The 20136-nt window shown below is 46.1% G+C and overlaps 1 pseudogene; it reads left to right on the top strand.

Moving 5' to 3' along the window:
• Positions 1-300: 300 nt before the first annotated feature.
• LOC112880931 lies at positions 301-18519 on the top strand (annotated as a pseudogene).
• The last annotated feature ends 1617 nt before the right edge of the window (positions 18520-20136 follow it).

The following is a 20136-nucleotide window of genomic DNA, read 5'->3' as shown; positions in this document are numbered from 1 at the left end:
CATTCATGCACGGCCAATTCTTACTTCTAAAACAGCTGTCGTCAATGTGGGAAAAGTTCTAATTAATTATTGACATCTGTCGGACTGCCAACCATTTTATAGCTGCACAAAGATTTTAATTAATAACAGGATCTGAGTTGATACGCTAAACTATCTGTGGAGACTATCCATGGAAATCTAAGCTCTCGTCTTGATGCTGGCCTGCTGTATATATTGCCCTGGAAATTAGGAGTGAATGAAGATCGATCACATCGTCACTCTTGCAGCATTGAGGCACCTGTGCCTGCATGCCTCTTTGCCATGGAAGCCAAGGCGCTCTTGTGTGCTTTGTTCTCCCTGCTGCTGTCGACGTCGGAGGTGGGTATCAGGTTGTGGTGGTCGCCGGAAGTGGTGGAGAAGAGACCAACCCTGCAGAATGGACTTGGTCGGACACCGCAGATGGGGTATGGATCATCTAGGCTTTGTTCTCCACTATTCATTTTTCAGTTTATTTCTCTCCCCTTTGGTGATGAGAGTTCGTTTTTAGATCCATTTCCTTTGCAATGTTAAGATGTGCATCTCTTGACTGACTGTACGACAGTTTTAGGTGGAATGGTTGGAATCATTTCACTTGCAACATAAATGAGCAGACGATTCGACAAGTCGGTAAGGCTAACATTCTTCCAGTCTCAAAATCATGTCCAGTTGCGCCACAAAATGCTGAAAAAAGGCATTATGTGCTTGTGCAGCTGATGCGATGGTGGATACCGGCCTCGCAAAGCTCGGTTACGAGTATATCAACATAGGTGTCTCTCGGGATTCCGTGCCCTGTTATTTCCTCCCTCTTTCTTTTAATTTTGCTGCTGTTCAGTTGAGGCTAACAGAACCTGAGCATTTCTGATACTGCAGATGATTTTGGGCAGCCCATGACAGGGACTCCCAGGTGTGTATTCGTATAGAATTGTGCATGTTGAATACAGAGCTTGATCAATATTATCCTCACCGAGGTTAGCTGACATTGCTGAAACAGATAGTGTTCGATCAGCAAAATTAAAGTTTCATTCTTTTACAGGGGAATCTAGTACCGAATCCATCAACATTCCCATAAGGAATGAAGGCCCTCTCAGACTATGTGCATGGAAAAGGGCTCAAGCTCGGAATCTACAGTGATGCAGGGTACGCACAGTTGACAAAATAAAAGATACAAAGTCACAGGAAAAAACCATTCAGATATGGCTGGCAGAAACAGAAACTCAAAGACAAATTCGTGCATTTCAGTTCAATGGAATTTGTATTTTAATAGTTGTGGTTTTCTCTGTATAATCACACCAACCTTTCTCTTTCAGCCCGTGAACTTGCAGCCAACAGATGCCGGGTTCACTTGGACACGAAAAACAGGATGCAAAAACCTTCGCATCTTGGGTAACTTTTGTGTCATTTAGACCAGAACTTTTAAAAGTGGGGAAACAATTCCTTTCTTGATTCCTGCTTCTACTAAATTTTCCTTTATCCTTAAATTTCATTCAAAGGGAATTGACTACTTGAAGTATGACAACTGCAACGACCAGGGAATGAGCCCACAGCCAAGGTACATATCGACAATCACTCTCGTTCTTTTCACGCCATTTTTAAGAGATTGAAACCTGGCTTACAACAAAATCCAGGTTTAGCAAGCAGAGCGCTTCTGAACTCTGGGAGGAACATTTTCTTCTCCATTTGTGAATGGTAATTGTTGCTCTTTCTCTTTTATCATGACCGAATTTTGTGTTTGAACTTTGAATTCAGTTGTGCTACTTTTTTTTCTAAAAGAAATCGTTGTGCAGGGGTATAGAAACCCAGCAACATGGGCAGGTGGTGTAGGAAACAGTTGGAGAACTGCTGGTGACATCAAGGACGAATGGGGAAAGTGAGCTACTGTGTTGACAAATATGCTAGTTTTTTTGGTTAAAAAAAACATACCAGTTTTTATTTGAAGTTTCCAGGGAACTTTTAGCCACGCATCTGAGACATCAAGCCAGATTTAGCATTTGACAACCTCAACATGACCTAGTCATTTTGCATTATCAATACTACAACAACAACAACAACAACAACAATAACTTAGCTTTTTGTCCCAAGCAAGTTGGGGTATACTAGAGATAAAACCCACAGAAAACAAGAATAAGAAACACAAAAAGGGCACAAGCCAAAGGAAGAGTTAGGGGTTAAACAAAAAGTAACAAAGGTCACGGTTCAGGTACGTTAATTGCTAATCTCCAAGCGCTCCTATCCATAGCTAATTCCTTAGCGATATTCCACTTCTTAAGGTCTCTCTTAACCGTCTCGTCCCAAGTTAGTCTAGGTCTACCTCTGCCTCTCTTTACATTATCGCCCTGCTTTAAAACTCCACTACGCACCGACGCCTCGGGAGGCCTCCGTTGTACATGTCCAAACCATCTCAACCGATGTTGAATCACCTTCTCCTCGATAGGTGCCACCCCTACCCTATCTCGAATCTCTTCGTTCCGGACTCTATCCCTTCGACTCTATCCCTTCTTGTATGCCCGCAGAACCAACGCAGCATACGCATCTCCGCTCACTCAGTTGCTGGACATGTCGCCTTTTTGTAGGCCAACATTCAGCACCGTATAGCATCGCCGGGCGAATCGCCATCCTATAGAACTTACCTTTTAGCCTCTGTGGCACTTTCTTGTCACAGAGGATGCCCGAAGCCTGCCGCCACTTCAACCAACCGGCTGAAATTCTATGTCTAACATCTTCATCAATGTCTCCATCTTTCTGAAGCATTGATTCTAGATACCAGAAAGTATCCTTCTTGGCCACCACTTGACCTTCGAGGCTAACGTCCCCATCCTCATGCCTAATCGGGCTAAAGTCGCACATCATATACTCGGTCTTGGTCCTACTCGGTCTGAACCCCTCGACTCTAGCGTGTGTCTCCACAGCTCTAACTTCATATTAACCCCTGCCCTACTCTCGTCAACTAGCACCACATCATTAGCAAAGAGCATACACCAGGGGATATCACCCTGTATGTCCCTTGTGACCTTATCCATCACCAAAGCAAATAGATAAGGGCTCAATGCTGACCCCCTGATGTAGCCCTATTTTAATTGGAAAGTCACTGGTATCACCATCACATGTTTGAACATAAGTCATCACATCCTTGTACATATACTTGATGAGGGTAATATACTTAGTTGAGACTTTGTGTTTTTCCAAGGCCCACCACATGACGTCTCTTGGTACTTTGTCATACGCCTTCTCTAGGTCAATAAAGACCATGTGTAAGTCCTTCTTCTCCTCTTTATATCTCTCCATCAACTGTCGTACTAAGAAAATTGCCTCCATAGTCGACCTCCCAGGCATGAACCCAAACTGATTTTGGGTCACCCTTGTCAATCTTCTTAGGCGATGCTCGATAACCCTCTCCCAAAGCTTCATTGTATGGCTCATCAGCTTAATCCCCCGGTAGTTAGTACAACTTTGAACATCTCCCTTGTTCTTGAAGATCGGTACTAATATACTTCTCCTCCGTTCCTCCGGTATCTTGTTTGACCGGAAAATTAGGTTAAAAAGCTTAGTTAACCATACTACCGCCCTCTCGCCCAGGCATCTCCACACCTCAATGGGGATGCCATCGGGGCCCATCGCTTTACCTCCCTTCATCCTCTTCAAAGCCTCCCCGATCTCTGCCTCCTGAATCCTCCTCACAAAACGTCTGTTGGTATCATCAAATGAGTACCCTGCTGCAATGCTTCAGCATGACGAGCAACGCTGACAGCAATGACGTGCGGGCATCATATGCTAGGCCTGGTGGATGGAATGGTCAGCTCTTCAGGCCTATAGAAACTTTGAGCATGTATGGACTTCTCTTAATTGCTAAATGGGGCTACTTTTTTCTGTTTTCAGACCCTGACATGCTGGAAGTCGGGAATGGGGGAATGACAATAGAGGAATACTGCTCCCATTTCAGCATCTGGGCTCTAGCCAAGGTAAAGCGATCCATTCATTTGCCAAGCTGTGTCGGATATGAAGCATTCCACAAATGTGTACGCTATATTCATTTGTATATTGCAAGACCGTGGTCCCTGAGCTTAGTTGATGATTTAGGCACCTCTGTTGACCGGCTGCAACATCCGCTCGATGAGCAAGGAAACCAAGGAAATCCTCAGCAATCAAAATGTCATTGCAGTCAACCAAGGTTAGTAAAACACAACGAACAATCCTCTGTTTCTCCGAACCAATAATTTGAGATGATACGGTACTAAGCTTGAAATGGTTCCTGAGCGGATGCGCTTGGGGTGGAAGGGCACAAAGTGCAAAAAGATGGAAACCAAGAAGTAAAAGAATAGCAGAACTTATGCTTGGTAGAATGTCATGAGCAGCAAATTAAACTACTACAGTTCGTCATCCATGATCCTTGTCACGACCCACAAATTAAAACCACATGGAGGAAAATTTAATTACATCAACATGAGCATCATCCAAGCACCAAGGAGCATCATATGCACTAAATTACATCATGAGCATCTATTTTTCTTGTATGATTTATGTGCAAGTTGTGAAGGAAGTTTAAAAATTTCTATGTGGATGTGCCCCCAAATATTTTATTCAAATACTATATTTCAAATGATGAATTTTAGATATTTTTACTAAATTTTTGGATGTCTCTTCCGAGCCATAAAATTCTTGGAAAGTTTGAAAACTGCATTGTTGTTTGAATTTTTGTGATCAATCCGTTATAGATTTTTGAGCTCTAGTGGTTGCATTGTGTTCTTGATGGTTTAATCTCGCTTCAGTAAATATTTGGCGATTTTTGGAGCCCGGGAAAGGCATGTTTTTGATTTTGTAAGTTGAACCGTTGCCTTTTTCTTTTTCTCTCCTCCCGGCCCCACCTGTCTGCCTCCTCCCTCTCTCCTCCGCGCGCCCGGGCCCGCACGTCAGCGCCTCCCTCCGCCTCCCCCGGCCCTCCGCGCCCGCCCGTTGGGCGCCCGCGCGGTGGCGCACGCCGGCGGCCGCTGGCCCGTCCAGCGTGGCCGCCGCCTCCTCGTCTCCCGCGCTCGCCGCTTTCTCTTCCCCTCCCCACTTCAAATCGCGCCGTTCTCCTTCTCCCCCCCAACCCTAGCCCCGCACGCCTCCGCCTCTTCCTCTCCCGGTCCGAGCCGCCGCTGCCGCAATCCGCCGCCGCCGCTTCGCCTCCGCTCGATTGGCCGCGCCCGCACCACCCCCTCACCCTTCTCGCTCGGTTCCAGCTGCCCGCCGCCCTTTCTTTCGCCCACAGCCCCCTCCCCCGCGACCGCCTCTTCCCGCCGCCGCCGTACTCCGTCGCACCGCCGCCCGCCGCTCCGTTCCGCTCGCCCGTGCCGCGGGTGAGCCTCACCGTCGCGCCCCGCTCCGCTCGCGCGCCTTCCCCTGCCCGTTCGCGCCCCCCCTGCCGCTCCACCGCTTGCTGGCCGCCGCGGCGTCGCGCCGCGCGCGCGCGTTCGCGCGCGGGTCGCGCCGTGGGCGCGCGCTGGCCGTGCCCGTGGCGAGTCAAGGCCACGGCTGGCCTTGACTTCGCCTGGGCCCGCCTGTCGGCGCCCAGGGGCGCTAGATCCGGGTGGATCTAGCGCTTGCCGCCTCGTTTGCTTTTGTCATTTCATGTAGATTCTTGTAAAATGCATAGGAAATGTTGTAGACCTCCAAAAATTGTGAATTTTGTTTTGTTTGACTCCTCTGTAATAGATCTACTTAGATAAATTAATGTTATGCATGTTAGAATCTTGTACCTTGCGTTATAGTTTATCCTTGCTAAACAAAGTTAATTGTTAATCTTAATTTGTGGTGCTCTAAAAATGTCAAACTAATTACTGTTGTGTTCCTTGTGAAATGCTCTATCTCATGGTCCAGCTTATGTATTTGTTCCCGTACTGTTTGGTAGGTTTTTAATGCGTTTTTAGTTTGGCTGCCTGCAAATTTATAAAATGAATAACTTTTGTTAGAAAATTGATAAAATGATAAAACCACTTCTATTATCTTTTTTATCATGTTTTGTACTCCTGGTAATTTTATTAGGATTTTTTGAAAATGTTTTGCATGGATTTTAAGATTTAACTTGATTCTAGTAGCTAAAACTTGCAAATAACATAAGTAATTCCACTAATATGCTGTTGATGCAATTTCGACTCTCATGAGTTTATTTTGAGATCCCCTGTGTGCCTAAATTGAACCATGATTTATGCTTGTAAATGTCTTGCTAAGCAAGGTTCGCCTCGGTCCTAGTATTAAAAATTAGTAATCGAGCTTGTGGTGCCATGGTGGTGTTGCTTTTGCGTTGATGTGACATTTCCTTCTATTACCATATCATTGCATATCATCTCATTTTCACATCATCGGCATTATCCTAATGCATACATCTCATACATTATAGTGACCGAGACGCCGGAGGACGCACCCGTTGAGCCCACCGAGTTCATTGAGACCGAGCCGGGAGCCGAGCGTGTTGTTGAGCAAGAAGAGAACCAAGGCAAGCAGCTAAGCATGATTCCTTGACCTATTCAACTTGCTTAAATTTAGTTAATTCACTTGGGATATCTATGCTTATGTTAAATATTTATCTATTGCATCGTTGGTCCTAATTTCATGCAATGCCCTCTCTTGATTTGTATATCCATGCCCTTGGCACACGTAGCCACCTGCAACTCATTTAACTAAATGCTTAGTTGTGCCTAGAGTTGGTAGATATCTTGTAGGGAAAATTGGAATAGGATCACTTGTTTCACCACTTTGTGTTATCTTAAACATGTTGTCCGGTGTCGGAATGTTGGGTTGGATCGGTCTAGTTGGAAGTGTGGTTTTGAGGTTCGAGCGGAAGGTAGGGCCTAGAGAAAGGAGTCTCGGAGGTTTAGTCCGCTTGAACCGATTAAGGACCGTCCGTGGATGACCTTGGAAATTGAGCACTTATCGTACTACCACATATCCATTTATGGGGTGGATAAGCCGAATACCCTCTAGTTCTAATCGTTGATGCACGGTCCTAGATGCGTGGCCGTGGGGCTTTGTAGAGAGGCTTAGGGATGTCCCCGGTGGACCTAGGTAACTCTCCGCGCAAGTTAGGCGTGATGTTCAACGGTTATAACTCGTCGGGAATGGTTGTGCGAGTACCCCCTCACCCAACGTGATCGGTTGGGCGAGTCGCATGGTCCTTGTATCGTGTGGGTAAAGTTGCACACCCTTGCAAGGTTAATGAATCAATTCGAATTGCCGCGCTCTCGGTTACGAGCAAGCTCTTTATCCTACGAATTCTTCGTAGAAGTGTTGGTCGATTGGTTGGTTGCACGTTACCTCTTGTTGATGTTTAGAATTGGAGTACCTAATTAACTAAAACTTGAGGTGGGTTGGGCAAGTTAATTAAAATGCTAGGAGGCTAGATGGTGGAATTAGGAAGCTCATGCTTAATTAAATTACTTAACCCTAAAGCCTTTTTGTGAGCCTTCATATGCATTTTCCTTGATCTATTTATCCGCGTAAGTCTTGCGAGTACCTTTGTACTCATGTTGCTTTATTATGCTAAGTTGCAGGTGAGCCGGAAGTGGTGTTTGGCCATTTCTACCCCGCCGAACCCGGCGCGGGCGAGGAATAGGCCAATATGGTCAATGGTGTCCTTGAGCAAGACGCCATTAATATTATCTATCGTATATTTTCCGCTGCGTATCGTTCTTGGGATATCATGATAAACACTAGACTCTATGGTTTTTATCTCTTTTATGTTATCGTGAGCCCAAGGCTTGTATTCGTTATTTGAACCTTAAATTTCAGATTCGTAACCTTTCCTTAAATTAATGTTGTAATGGTTAGTTGCTCAACTTGTGTTAAAATTTGCTCTTTGTGGATCATTGGTGATGTAAGAGCTTGTGACGGTATGTGCATGTGCATGGTCTTGGGCATGCGTTGGAGCACATACCGGGACTACCGGGTTTAATATTATTTTCGGCGAAAGATTAAGTTGGTCCTTAGTAGTGTAGATGTGGGTTAACCCGTAACGCGCCATTTGTGCGAGTGCGTGTTAGCTCTTATCTTCACGATAACGACCGACGGTTTTGCTTAAAATGATATTAAATTGGGCGGTTCTCACAGCAGGTATCAGAGCCAAGGTTCCACGAAGTGAACTTAAAAGTTTGCTTAAAGGGGGTTGAGAGCGAAATAAAATTAAATACTTGCATCAATATTTATTTTTCTAAAATTTGAACTTAAGGATTGATTGCTAACTTCCTCCCTTTGTTTTAGAGCTATTATTCCCTCTAATGCTTCACCTGTCAATTAAATATGCTTAATCTCTCATGTTTTATTGGATAGATGGCCACTTTGATCATGGCGACTCGCGCTCAGGAGACAATCGGGTTCCCGGCGATCCTCAACGAGATGTTGAGGAGCTTGCACTACTTTTTCCAGCCCGAGTACGAGGTCTATGCTCGCGGCTATGGTGTTGGTTTGGTGGACTACATAGCGAGCCTCCACCTTGAGCCAAGGTGGGTGGTGGGAGCTGTGAAGTACAACTTCCGCGCCTGTGGTACCTCAGTGCAGATGGCCATTCAAGAGGTGGCACGTGAAGCCATCGCCCGTCTTCGCTACGAGCACCGTGAGCTTTGGGAGGCTCCGTTCACCTACCTTCCGGTGAGGGGACCAGAGGATCCCATTGCTCATGTTGTCTCGCCTCCGATGGGACCTTACACCTTGGAGACGTGCATGGCGGACACCATTTCCGCCTACGAGATGGCGCACCGGAGTTTGGTATGGGAGTTGGAGGAGACAAGGAGTCGTCTCGTCCGCCTCCAATACCAGGTGGAGCCTTACCTTCGGTCGATGAAGTTGCCAAGGAAGATCATGGATGATTGGACGCGGAACACGCCGCATGAGGAAGCGCCTCTGTCGCACCGCTTTCCGCATGTGGTGGGTACTTAGGCCGAGACGCGGGGAACATACAATCCCATTTCGATGGGGTTGCCCGTGCGTCGGTTCCATATGGTGCCCGCCACCCGCGCAAATCTTTTTGGGTTCCCGGAGCCTTTTGACCCATGATTTTCTTATCGACTAGTGAGAGGGAAAGTCGCCCATTAGTCCAAGTGTTAGTAGGAGGGACGTGGCACTTGGGGTAATGCGGTTGTAAGGCGGAATTGAGTGCTAGAACGTTAAGACGCGCTCGTTTTGTGATGATTAAACTCTTTTGGTTGCTTGGGAACTAAGGTCAAGTTAATCTCATGATTATGGTTATGCCTCGATGTGTTATTAGTGGTTTATTTATGCGAGTTATTTGCGTACCTTTCATACGTGCTTCCTTAAGAGTTATTTATGAGCCCTATATTATCATGTGGAGACGATGTGAGGTGACGACATATTGCACTCATATGTTGCATACATGCACGCATACACATATGGCAATTATAAATCATGTGGGTGACCGTTTCCCGTCTTTCTTGCTCTCTAAATCTTCCCTAGTGACCTTGAATGGTGATGATCAAATCTTTGACACTCGTCGCATTTATATATTTTCTTTGATAAGTTACCGTTCGAATCTCGATCTTAAGTCAAGTCATTATCTACGCCTTATCATTCCATCGTTCTCCTTAAGATTATCATTTCTTCCTCGGTCGCTAACTTATCTTGAATTCTTGCTAGGATGAATTTGCGTTCGGGAACCGGCGCGAACCGCGGGAACGGTTCGGGTGGGAATAACAATAACAACAATAACAACAACAACAACAACAACAACAACAACAACAACAACAACAACAACAACAACAACAACAACAACAACAACAACAACAACAACAATCTTCCCGGACCTCCCGTCCACCCCACTTTCGCGGATGTGCTCGCCCAACAAACTCAACTACTTGGGCAATTGGTCAATCATATCGGCAACTTGGGCAATATTGGAATTCAAGCTCCTAGGGAGGAGCCGCAAGTAAATAAGTTTGGGGATTTCTTCCGCACCAACCCACCTATCTTCCGTAGCTCCAAGGATCCTCTTGACGTGGATTTTTGGCTTCACGTCATTGAAGAGAAGCTCAATCTCATCCAATGTGATGAGCATGATAAGGTCTTATTCGCCGCTCACCAACTCCATGATGCCTCGGGGGCTTGGTGGCGGAATTGGAAGGCTTCTCAACCCGCCAATCACCGTTTGGGCTTGGTGGCGGAATTGGAAGGCTTCTCAACCCGCCAATCACCGTTTCACATGGGAAGGATTCCGGACGGCTTTTCGCTCCTTCCATATTCCTAAAGGTATCATCGACATCAAGAAGAAGGAATTCCTCAACCTCACCCAAGGCCATCGGGATGTAATGGCTTATGTCAATGCCTTCAATACTCTATCTCAATATGCACCCGATGAAGTGTCCTCCGATGCCAAGAAGCGGGAAAGGTTCTATGACGGCCTCTCGGAAGAGTTACAAGACAAGTTATCCACCACCAAGTTTGATGATTTCAATGACTTGGTGAACATTGCTATCCGCGCCGAGCACAAGATGAAGAGACTCGAGGCCAAGCATAAGCGTCCCGCTCCTACCTCGGCGGGTGGAAGCTCATCTCGCCCACGTGTGGGGCCTCAACCTCCCCCACCGCGCGCGCCGGGTGCGCAACCACCGCGCCCGATGTGGGTGGTACGTCATCCTCAACCACCTCAAGGACAACCCCCAAGGCCGGCCAATGCCTTTTGGAACAATCCAAGCGGCGCCCTAAGGGGTCCGTGCTACAATTGTGGTGGCACGGGCCACATCTCCAAGTATTGTCCTTCACCAAGGCAAGGCGGCACCTCCAATGCACCAAGACCTAACAACCCTCCACCGCAAGCCCCACGCCAAGGAGCCAAGCCATCACAAGCTCCTAAGCGTGGCCGTCTCAACTACACCACCGCGGAAGAGGTTCCGGATGGTGCCGAAGTGCTCATGGGTACGCTTCGCATAAACTCCCATCCCGCCCTCGTTCTTTTCGATTCCGGAGCAACCCTTTCCTTCATTAACAAGAAGTTCATGATGCATAGCAAACTCCAAATGCAAACCCTACCACAACCTTACCACATAGAATCACCGGGTGGGGAAATCATCTCTAAGCACTTTGTAGATAAAGTCCCAATTCTTATTGAGGGAGCCACCTTTCGAGCAAATCTTCTCATCCTAGATACGCTAGGCTTAGATGTAATTCTTGGGATGAATTGGTTGGGAAAGCATGATGGGGTTATCAAATGTGGGCCATGCACCATCGATCTCTTGCACCCCTCCGGGGATAGGGTTCTTCTCTCTCTCGCCACAAAGAAAGCTTGTCTCTATTCCTTGGCGGGTACCGAAACCACGGCGTTGGAAGATATTCCCGTGGTTTGCGAGTATCCGGACGTCTTTCCGGAAGAATTACCGGGCATGCCTCCCGATCGTGAGGTGGAGTTTGTTATTGAATTAATGCCCGGGACGGCTCCCATTTCCAAGCGTCCCTACCGTATGCCTCCTAATGAGTTAAAAGAATTGAAAGAGCAACTCAAGGTTCTCTTGGATAAGGGTTTTATTCGTCCGAGCTCCTCTCCTTCGGGATGCCCGGCTCTCTTTGTGAAGAAGAAGGATGATAGTCTACGGATGTGCGTCGACTACCGTCCGTTGAATGAGGTCACCGTCAAAAATAAGTATCCCCTTCCTCGAATCGATATCTTGTTTGACCAATTATCGGGAGCTTGCTATTTCTCCAAGATTGATCTAAGATTGGGTTATCATCAAATTAAAATTCGTCAAGAAGATATTCCAAAAACGGCTTTCTCTACTAGATATAGCCTCTATGAATACATTGTCATGTCCTTTGGCCTCACCAACGCCCCGGCGTATTTCATGTACTTGATGAATAGTATCTTCATGGAGGAACTTGATATCTTTGTGGTTATCTTTATTGATGACATACTTATCTATTCGAAGACTCGGGATGATCATGCTCACCATATCCATATTGTGTTACAAAAACTTTGGAAGCATCATCTTTATGCCAAGTTTAGCAAGTGCGAGTTTTGGCTCGAGAAAGTATCCTTTCTTGGTCACATTCTCTCCAAGGATGGCGTCGCCGTCGATCCTAGCAAGGTGCAAGATGTTCTTGATTGGAAGCAACCTCGAAGCATCACCGATATTCGGAGTTTTCTTGGGCTTGCGGGATATTATCGCCGGTTCATAGAAAATTTCTCAAAAATTGCCAAGCCTATGACCGAATTGTTGAAAAATGGGGTCAAGTTCGAATGGTCTCAAGCTTGCGAAGAAGCCGTTCAAACTCTTAAAGATCGTCTTACTACAGCTCACGTTCTAGCTCAACCAAATATTCACAAGAACTTCGATGTCTATTGTGACGCCTCTCGCGTCGGTCTCGGTTGTGTTCTTATGCAAGAAGGCCAAGTGGTGGCCTATGCCTCTCATCAACTCAAGCGTCATGAAGAAAATTATCCGACCCATGATTTGGAGCTTGCGGCCGTGGTCCATGCTCTAAAGATTTGGCGTCACTATCTTCTTGGAAATCATTACAATATCTACACCGATCACAAGAGCCTTAAATATATCTTCACCCAATCCGATCTCAACATGAGGCAACGTCGATGGCTTGAATTGATCAAGGATTATGATCTCGAAGTTCATTATCATCCCGGCAAGGTGAATGTTGTTGCCGATGCACAAAGCCGCAAGGCCCAATGCAATTGTTTGACCATGGGACCTCCTCTTCATACTCTTTGTGATGAATTCCGGAAACTTGAAATGGGAATGGTCATGGAAGGTCGTCTTGGTGCTCTTATAATCAAGTCCAATCTCTATGATCAAATTAAGGAAGCTCAAAGAAATAACAAAGGTATGGCCCGCATTCGTACACTAATGAAGGAGGGTAAAGCTCAATGTTTTTCTTGTGATGATCAAGGAGTCCTATTCTTTGGGAAACGTATTGTCGTGCTGAAGGATCACAACTTGAGGCGCTTAATTCTTGATGAAGCTCATAATTCTCAATTCTCTATTCACCCGGGTAGCACAAAAATGTTTCAAGATCTTAAGCAAAGATTTTGGTGGACTCGCATGAAGCGGGAAATCGCTCGATATGTCGCCGAGTGAGATGTTTGCCAAAGGGTTAAGGCCGTGCATCTCAAACCGGCCGGTACCCTTCAACCTTTGCCTATTCCATCATGGAAGTGGGAAAATATTGGAATGGACTTTATCACCGGGTTGCCGAAGACTATTCATGGGTATGATTCCATTTGGGTAATTGTTGACCGTTTAACCAAATCGGCTCATTTCCTTCCGGTCAAGACTACCTATCGAGCCAAGCAATATGCGGAATTGTATCTTACTCGCATTGTATGTCTTCATGGTGTTCCTAAAACAATTGTCTCCGATCGTGGTCCTCAATTTGTTGCCCACTTTTGGAGAAGTCTTCATGAAGCCATGGGAACCGACCTCACCTATAGTACCGCTTACCACCCTCAAACCGATGGCCAAACCGAGAGAGTGAATCAAATCCTTGAAGATATGTTACGGGCTTGTGTTCTAGTATATGAGAAGAAGTGGGCCACTTGTTTGCCATTTGCGGAATTTTCTTATAATAATAGCTATCAAGCAAGTATCAAGATGTCTCCCTTTGAAGCTCTTTATGGACGGCGTTGTAGAACGCCTATCAATTGGTCCGAATCCGGGGAAAGGCCTTTCTTTGGCCCGGATTTGGTGAAAGATGCCGAAGACCAAGTTAAGATCATTCGTGAAAATCTTCGCATTGCCCAATCCCGTCAAAAGCTATATGCCGATCGTCGCCGCCGTGAACTCCATTTCAAGGTCGGTGATTATGTTTATCTTAAGGTCTCTCCTTTCAAGGGTACTCGTCGCTTCCGGGTTAAGGGTAAATTGGCACCTCGTTTCGTCGGACCTTTCCAAGTCACTAAAAGGATTGGAATGGTGGCTTATCAATTGGATCTTCCCCAATCACTTTCCACCGTTCACAACGTGTTTCATATCTCTCAATTGAAGAAATGCCTTCGTGTTCCTACCGACGCCATCGACCTTGAATCACTCGATCTTCAAGCGGGTCTTACCTATGAAGAGCATCCTATTGCCATCCTAGATCATGTTGAAAGGAAGGTAAAACGAAGTATGGTGAAGTTTGTGAAAGTTCAATGGAGCAACCACTCCGAAGACGAAGCCACATGGGAACGCGAGGATCGTTTGCATCAAGACTACCCCGACTTCTTCTTCCATGAGTGAGTCCTCAAGCTTCTCCCACCGCACCCAACTTTCTTTAAGAAGTTCATCCTTTTAGATATCTTATATGTGTACACAATCACCATCGAAGAGAAATTAGGGATATCCTACCACGCCACACCACCCATGCCTTGTACATCCTTTCTTCGATGTTTATCTTGTCTAGGTGAATATGGCCGTTTTACACTCGAAGCCTTATCGTTCTCTATCTACCAAATCTCGGGACGAGATTTTCTTAAGGGGGGAAGAATTGTCACGACCCACAAATTAAAACCACATGGAGGAAAATTTGATTAAATCAACATGAGCATCATCCAAGCACCAAGGAGCATCATATGCACTAAATTACATCATGAGCATCTATTTTTCTTGTATGATTTATGTGCAAGTTGTGAAGGAAGCTTAAAAATTGCTATGTGGCTGTGCCCCCAAATATTTTATTAAAATACTATATTTCAAATGATGAATTTTAGATATTTTTACTAAATTTTTGGGTGTCTCTGCCGAGCCATAAAATTCTTGGAAAGTTTGAAAACTGCATTGTTGTTTGAAGTTTTGTGATCAATCCATAATAGATTTTTGAGCTCTTGTGGTTGCATTGTGTTCTTGATGGTTTAATCTCGCTTCAGTAAAAATTTGGTGATTTTTGGAGCCCGGGAAAGGCATGTTTTTGATTTTGTAAGTTGAACCGTTGCCTTTTTCTTTTTCTCTCCTCCCGGCCCACCTGTCTGCCTCCTCCCTCTCTCCTCCACGCGCCCGGGCCCGCGCGTCAGCGCCTCCCTCCGCCTCCCCCGGCCCTCCGCGCCCGCCCGTTGGGCGCCCGTGCGGTGGCGCACGCCGGCGGCCGCTGGCCCGTCCAACGTGGCCGCCGCCTCCTCGTCTCCCACGCTCGCCGCTTTCTCTTCCCCTCCCCACTTCAAATCGCGCCGTTCTCCTTCTCCCCCCCAACCCTAGCCCCGCACGCCTCCGCCTCTTCCTCTCCCGGTCCGAGCCGCCGCCGCCGCAATCTGCCGCCGCCGCTTCGCCTCCGCTCGATTGGCCGCGCCCGCACCACCCCTCACCCTTCTCGCTCGGTTCCGGCCGCCCACCGCCCTTTCCTTCGCCCGCAGCCCCCTCCCCCGCGACCGCCTCTTCCCGCCGCCGCCGTACTCCGTCACACCGCCGCCCGCCGCTCCGTTCCGCTCGCCCGTGCCGCAGGTGAGCCTCACCGTCGCGCCCCGCTCCGCGCACGCGCCTTCCCCTGCCCGTTCGCGCCCCCCCTGCCGCTCCTCCGCTTGCTGGCCGCCGCCGTGTCGCGCCGCGCGCGCGGGTCGCGCCGTGGGCGCGCGCTGGCCGTGCCCGTGGCAAGTCAAGGCCACGGCTGGCCTTGACTTCGCCTGGGCCGCGCGCTGGCCGCCTGGGCCCGCCTGTCGGCGCCTAGGGGCGCTAGATCCGGGTGGATCTAGCGCTTGCCGCCTCGTTTGCTTTTGTCATTTCATGTAGATTCTTGTAAAATGCATAGGAAATGTTGTTGACCTCCAAAAATTGTGAATTTTGTTTTGTTTGACTCCTCTGTAATAGATCTACTTAGATAAATTAATGTTATGCATGTTAGAATCTTGTACCTTGCGTTATAGTTTATCCTTGCTAAACCAAGTTAATTGTTAATCTTAATTTGTGGTGCTCTAAAAATGTCAAACTAATTACTGTTGTGTTCCTTGTGAAATTCTCTATCTCATGGTCCGGCTTATGTATTTGTTCCCGTACTGTTTGGTAGGTTTTTAATGCGTTTTTAGTTTGGCTGCCTGCAAATTTATAAAATGAATAACTTTTGTTAGAAAATTGATAAAATGATAAAACCACTTCTATTATCTTTTTTATCATGTCTTGTACTCCTGGTAATTTTATTAGGATTTTTTGAAAATGTTTTGCATGGCTTTTAAGATTTAACTTGATTCTAGTAGCTAAAACTTGCAAATAACATAAGTAATTCCACTAATATGCTCTTGATGCAATTTCGACTCTCATGAGTTTATTTTGAGATCCCCTGTGTGCCTAAATTGAACCATGATTTATGCTTGTAAATGTCTTGCTAAGCAAGGTTCGCCTCGGTCCTAGTATTAAAAATTAGTAATCGAGCTTGTGGTGCCATGGTGGTGTTGCTTTTGCGTTGATGTGACATTTCCTTCTATTACCATATCATTGCATATCATCTCATTTTCACATCATCGGCATCATCCTAATGCATACATCTCATACATTATAGTGATCGAGACGCCGGAGGACGCACCCGTTGAGCCCACCGAGTTCGTTGAGACCGAGCCGGGAGCCGAGTGTGTTGTTGAGCAAGAAGAGAACTAAGGCAAGCAGCTAAGCATGATTCCTTGACCTATTCAACTTGCTTAAATTTAGTTAATTCACTTGGGATATCTATGCTTATGTTAAATATTTATCTATTGCATCGTTGGTCCTAATTTCATGCAATGCCCTCTCTTGATTTGTATATCCATGCCCTTGGCACACGTAGCCACCTGCAACTCATTTAACTAAATGCTTAGTTGTGCCTAGAGTTGGTAGATATCTTGTAGGAAAAATTGGAATAGGATCACTTGTTTCACCCACTTTGTGTTATCTTAAACATGTTGTCCGGTGTCGGAATGTTGGGTTGGATCGGTCTAGTTGGAAGTGTAGTTTTGAGGTTCGAGCGGAAGGTAGGGCCTAGAGAAAGGAGTCTCGGAGGTTTAGTCCGCTTGAACCGATTAAGGACCGTCCGTGGATGACCTTGGAAATTGAGCACTTATCGTACTACCACATATCCATTCATGGGGTGGATAAGCCGAATACCCTCTAGTTCTAATCGTTGATGCACGGTCCTAGATGCGTGGCCGTGGGGCTTTGTAGAGAGGCTTAGGGATGTCCCCGGTGGACCTAGGTAACTCTCCGCGCAAGTTAGGCGTGATGTTCAACGGTTATAACTCGTCGGGAATGGTTGATGCGAGTACCCCCTCACCCAACGTGATCGGTTGGGCGAGTCGCATGGTCCTTGTATCGTGTGGGTAAAGTTGTACACCCTTGCAAGGTTAATGAATCAATTCGAATTGCCGCGCTCTCGGTTACGAGCAAGCTCTTTATCCTACGAATTCTTCGTAGAAGTGTTGGTCGATTGGTTGGTTGCACGTTACCTCTTGTTGATGTTTAGAATTGGAGTACCTAATTAACTAAAACTTGAGGTGGGTTGGGCAAGTTAATTAAAATGCTAGGAGGCTAGATGGTGGAATTAGGAAGCTCATGCTTAATTAAATTACTTAACCCTAAAGCCTTTTTGTGAGCCTTCATATGCATTTTCCTTGATCTATTTATCCGCGTAAGTCTTGCGAGTACCTTTGTACTCATGTTGCTTTATTATGCTAAGTTGCAGGTGAGCCGGAAGTGGTGTTTGGCCATTTCTACCCCGCCGAACCCGGCGCGGGCGAGGAATAGGCCAATATGGTCAATGGTGTCCTTGAGCAAGACGCCATTAATATTATCTATCGTATATTTTCCGCTGCGTATCGTTCTTGGGATATCATGATAAACACTAGACTCTATGGTTTTTATCTCTTTTATGTTATCGTGAGCCCAAGGCTTGTATTCGTTATTTGAACCTTAAATTTCAGATTCGTAACCTTTCCTTAAATTAATGTTGTAATGGTTAGTTGCTCAACTTGTGTTAAAATTTGCTCTTTGTGGATCATTGGTGATGTAAGAGCTTGTGACGGTATGTGCATGTGCATGGTCTTGGGCATGCGTTGGAGCACATAACAGGACTACCGGGTTTAATATTATTTTCGGCGAAAGATTAAGTTGGTCCTTAGTAGTGTAGATGTGGGTTAACCCGTAACGCGCCATTTGTGCGAGTGCGTGTTAGCTCTCATCTTCATGATAACGACCGACGGTTTTGCTTAAAATGATATTAAATTGGACGGTTCTCACAATCCTGTCATTAGGTCTGGGCTGGTCCACTAGGTGGAGGAAGAGTTGCAGTTGTTCTATGGAACAGAGGGCCTGTTGAAGCATCCATCACAGCCAGATGGAGCAGCATTGGCCTTGGTGCGTCGACTGTCGTCGATGCTCATGATCTGTGGACAGTAAGCATGCATTTCCTCATGCTTTTCCTACCATAACATAATTATCTCTGAAATGCAAAGTGCAATTTTTTCTCATGCTCTTGTTGTGTGTGATTTGCTTTTGTTTGCAGGATGCAGTTACATCCTCTGTGCAAGGACAGCTGAAGGCGATTGTAGTTACTCATGCTTGCAAGATGTATGTGTTGACCACAAAGTAGTTTGGACTCTCAGTGTTGCAGGTACCTTCAAAATAAAAAAAATAAAACGGAAGAAAAAATCATATAAAACTGCTCCCATCTTGTCCCCCACTATCTGCACCTGTCTCCATCTCCACCTGACTTGCATTCTGCTTCAACAATGGTTGTTCGCTCCATGTCCATGTGCCTCGGGATGTCCTCCCTTAGTCCCCTTCCTACACCAACATCATCTGGCCTGATTGGTGTGATGGTGTCCACAGTCTACTAAAATGTCAGCGCCTGAAATAACCAACAATGATTATACAAATATCTGACTTGTTTCGAATAAAAAATTGACTGCAATGTACAATAAATGGTTATTGTAGACAAAGTTGTTTCTGTGTTACATTATCATAGACAATGGCTCTACAGATTTTAGTTTAAGTGGTTGTTGACGCTCGTTAGGTAATAATTTCGACCGTCAATTCAATCAGAAAATTATGAGAGTTAGCATTTTTTGCATGCATATTTATCCAAAATAATGTCAGTTCCATATGTACCCTGGAAAATATAGTTATGCAGAGATTTGAGCAGAATTAGAGGGAAAACACACCCCTCAATCCAAGGCGCAAAATGTCGACCAATCAGAACGCTCCATTCAGCCTCACATGGATCAAAGGGCCCACCAGGATATGCAACCGACTTAGGACAACACCAATGCATGCATAACCGCCATAGGGGTCCACTTGGCAGCCACCTTGCTAAAGTGGATCGCAAACGATCGTTACCTGTAGTGCTCCTGCGTAGGCCGGTCAGACCGGTTCGTCCGGGGGCACGGCGAAGACCTATAAATCCACAAGCTCGGAAGGGATCTCGTCGGGGCTAATGGAGCTAGGGATGTTCTGAGGTCGGCAGGCCACTCATAACGCCCTCAAACACCGTAGAGACGCAAGAAGAACAGAATTAGAGTTTGGAAAAGAGATGGGTTTGGAGAGTAAAAAGTAAGTGCAATATTGATTGAATCGATTGGGATTACCCTCAACTGGCCTTAGCCTTCGTATATATGGGCTGGGGAAGTCATACCCCTTTACGAGTCTGTTTACGAAGATCCTGAATTATCGAATCTAAACCTACTCGGATTACACAGGCCAGACCGGTTTGACCGGTTAGCCTCAATCTTTGCCAAATTTGGCTGTCAACATATGCCCCCTGCCTTTTTGGTGAGCTTTGCAGGCCAAAAAGCAATAACCAGAACTAGAACTATTCTAAAGATGACGCCTGACCCAAAATACAGCGGTCAAAAATAATTCTAAGGGCGATACTCATATATCGGTCATCTCCATCTTGAAGCGTCTTGCCACACGCTAGGATGATATTTCTTCAAGTATCTTCCACTAAGAGCCTAGGTAAATGCTCTCCTTGCAGCGCCTCCACCATATATGAATTCAAGAAGATTACCTTGACGATCTTGTACGGTCCTTCCCAACTTGGTGACCACTTGCTAAACTTGTTGTTCTTCATCCCAAGAGGCAAAATTATCTTCCAAACTAGCTCACGTACCTGAAAAGATATATTGTTTACCTTTTTATTGCAAGCTCTAGCCACTCGAAGCTTGTCCTTCTCAATCTCCTTCAAAGCCTTTAAACACTTGTTGGTTAC

Source organism: Panicum hallii, chromosome 2, assembly GCF_002211085.1.
Source record: "Panicum hallii strain FIL2 chromosome 2, PHallii_v3.1, whole genome shotgun sequence".
Classification (NCBI taxonomy): domain Eukaryota; kingdom Viridiplantae; phylum Streptophyta; class Magnoliopsida; order Poales; family Poaceae; genus Panicum; species Panicum hallii.
The sequence above is the reverse complement of the archived record's forward strand: the minus strand, read 5'-3'. Positions and strand labels throughout refer to the sequence as shown.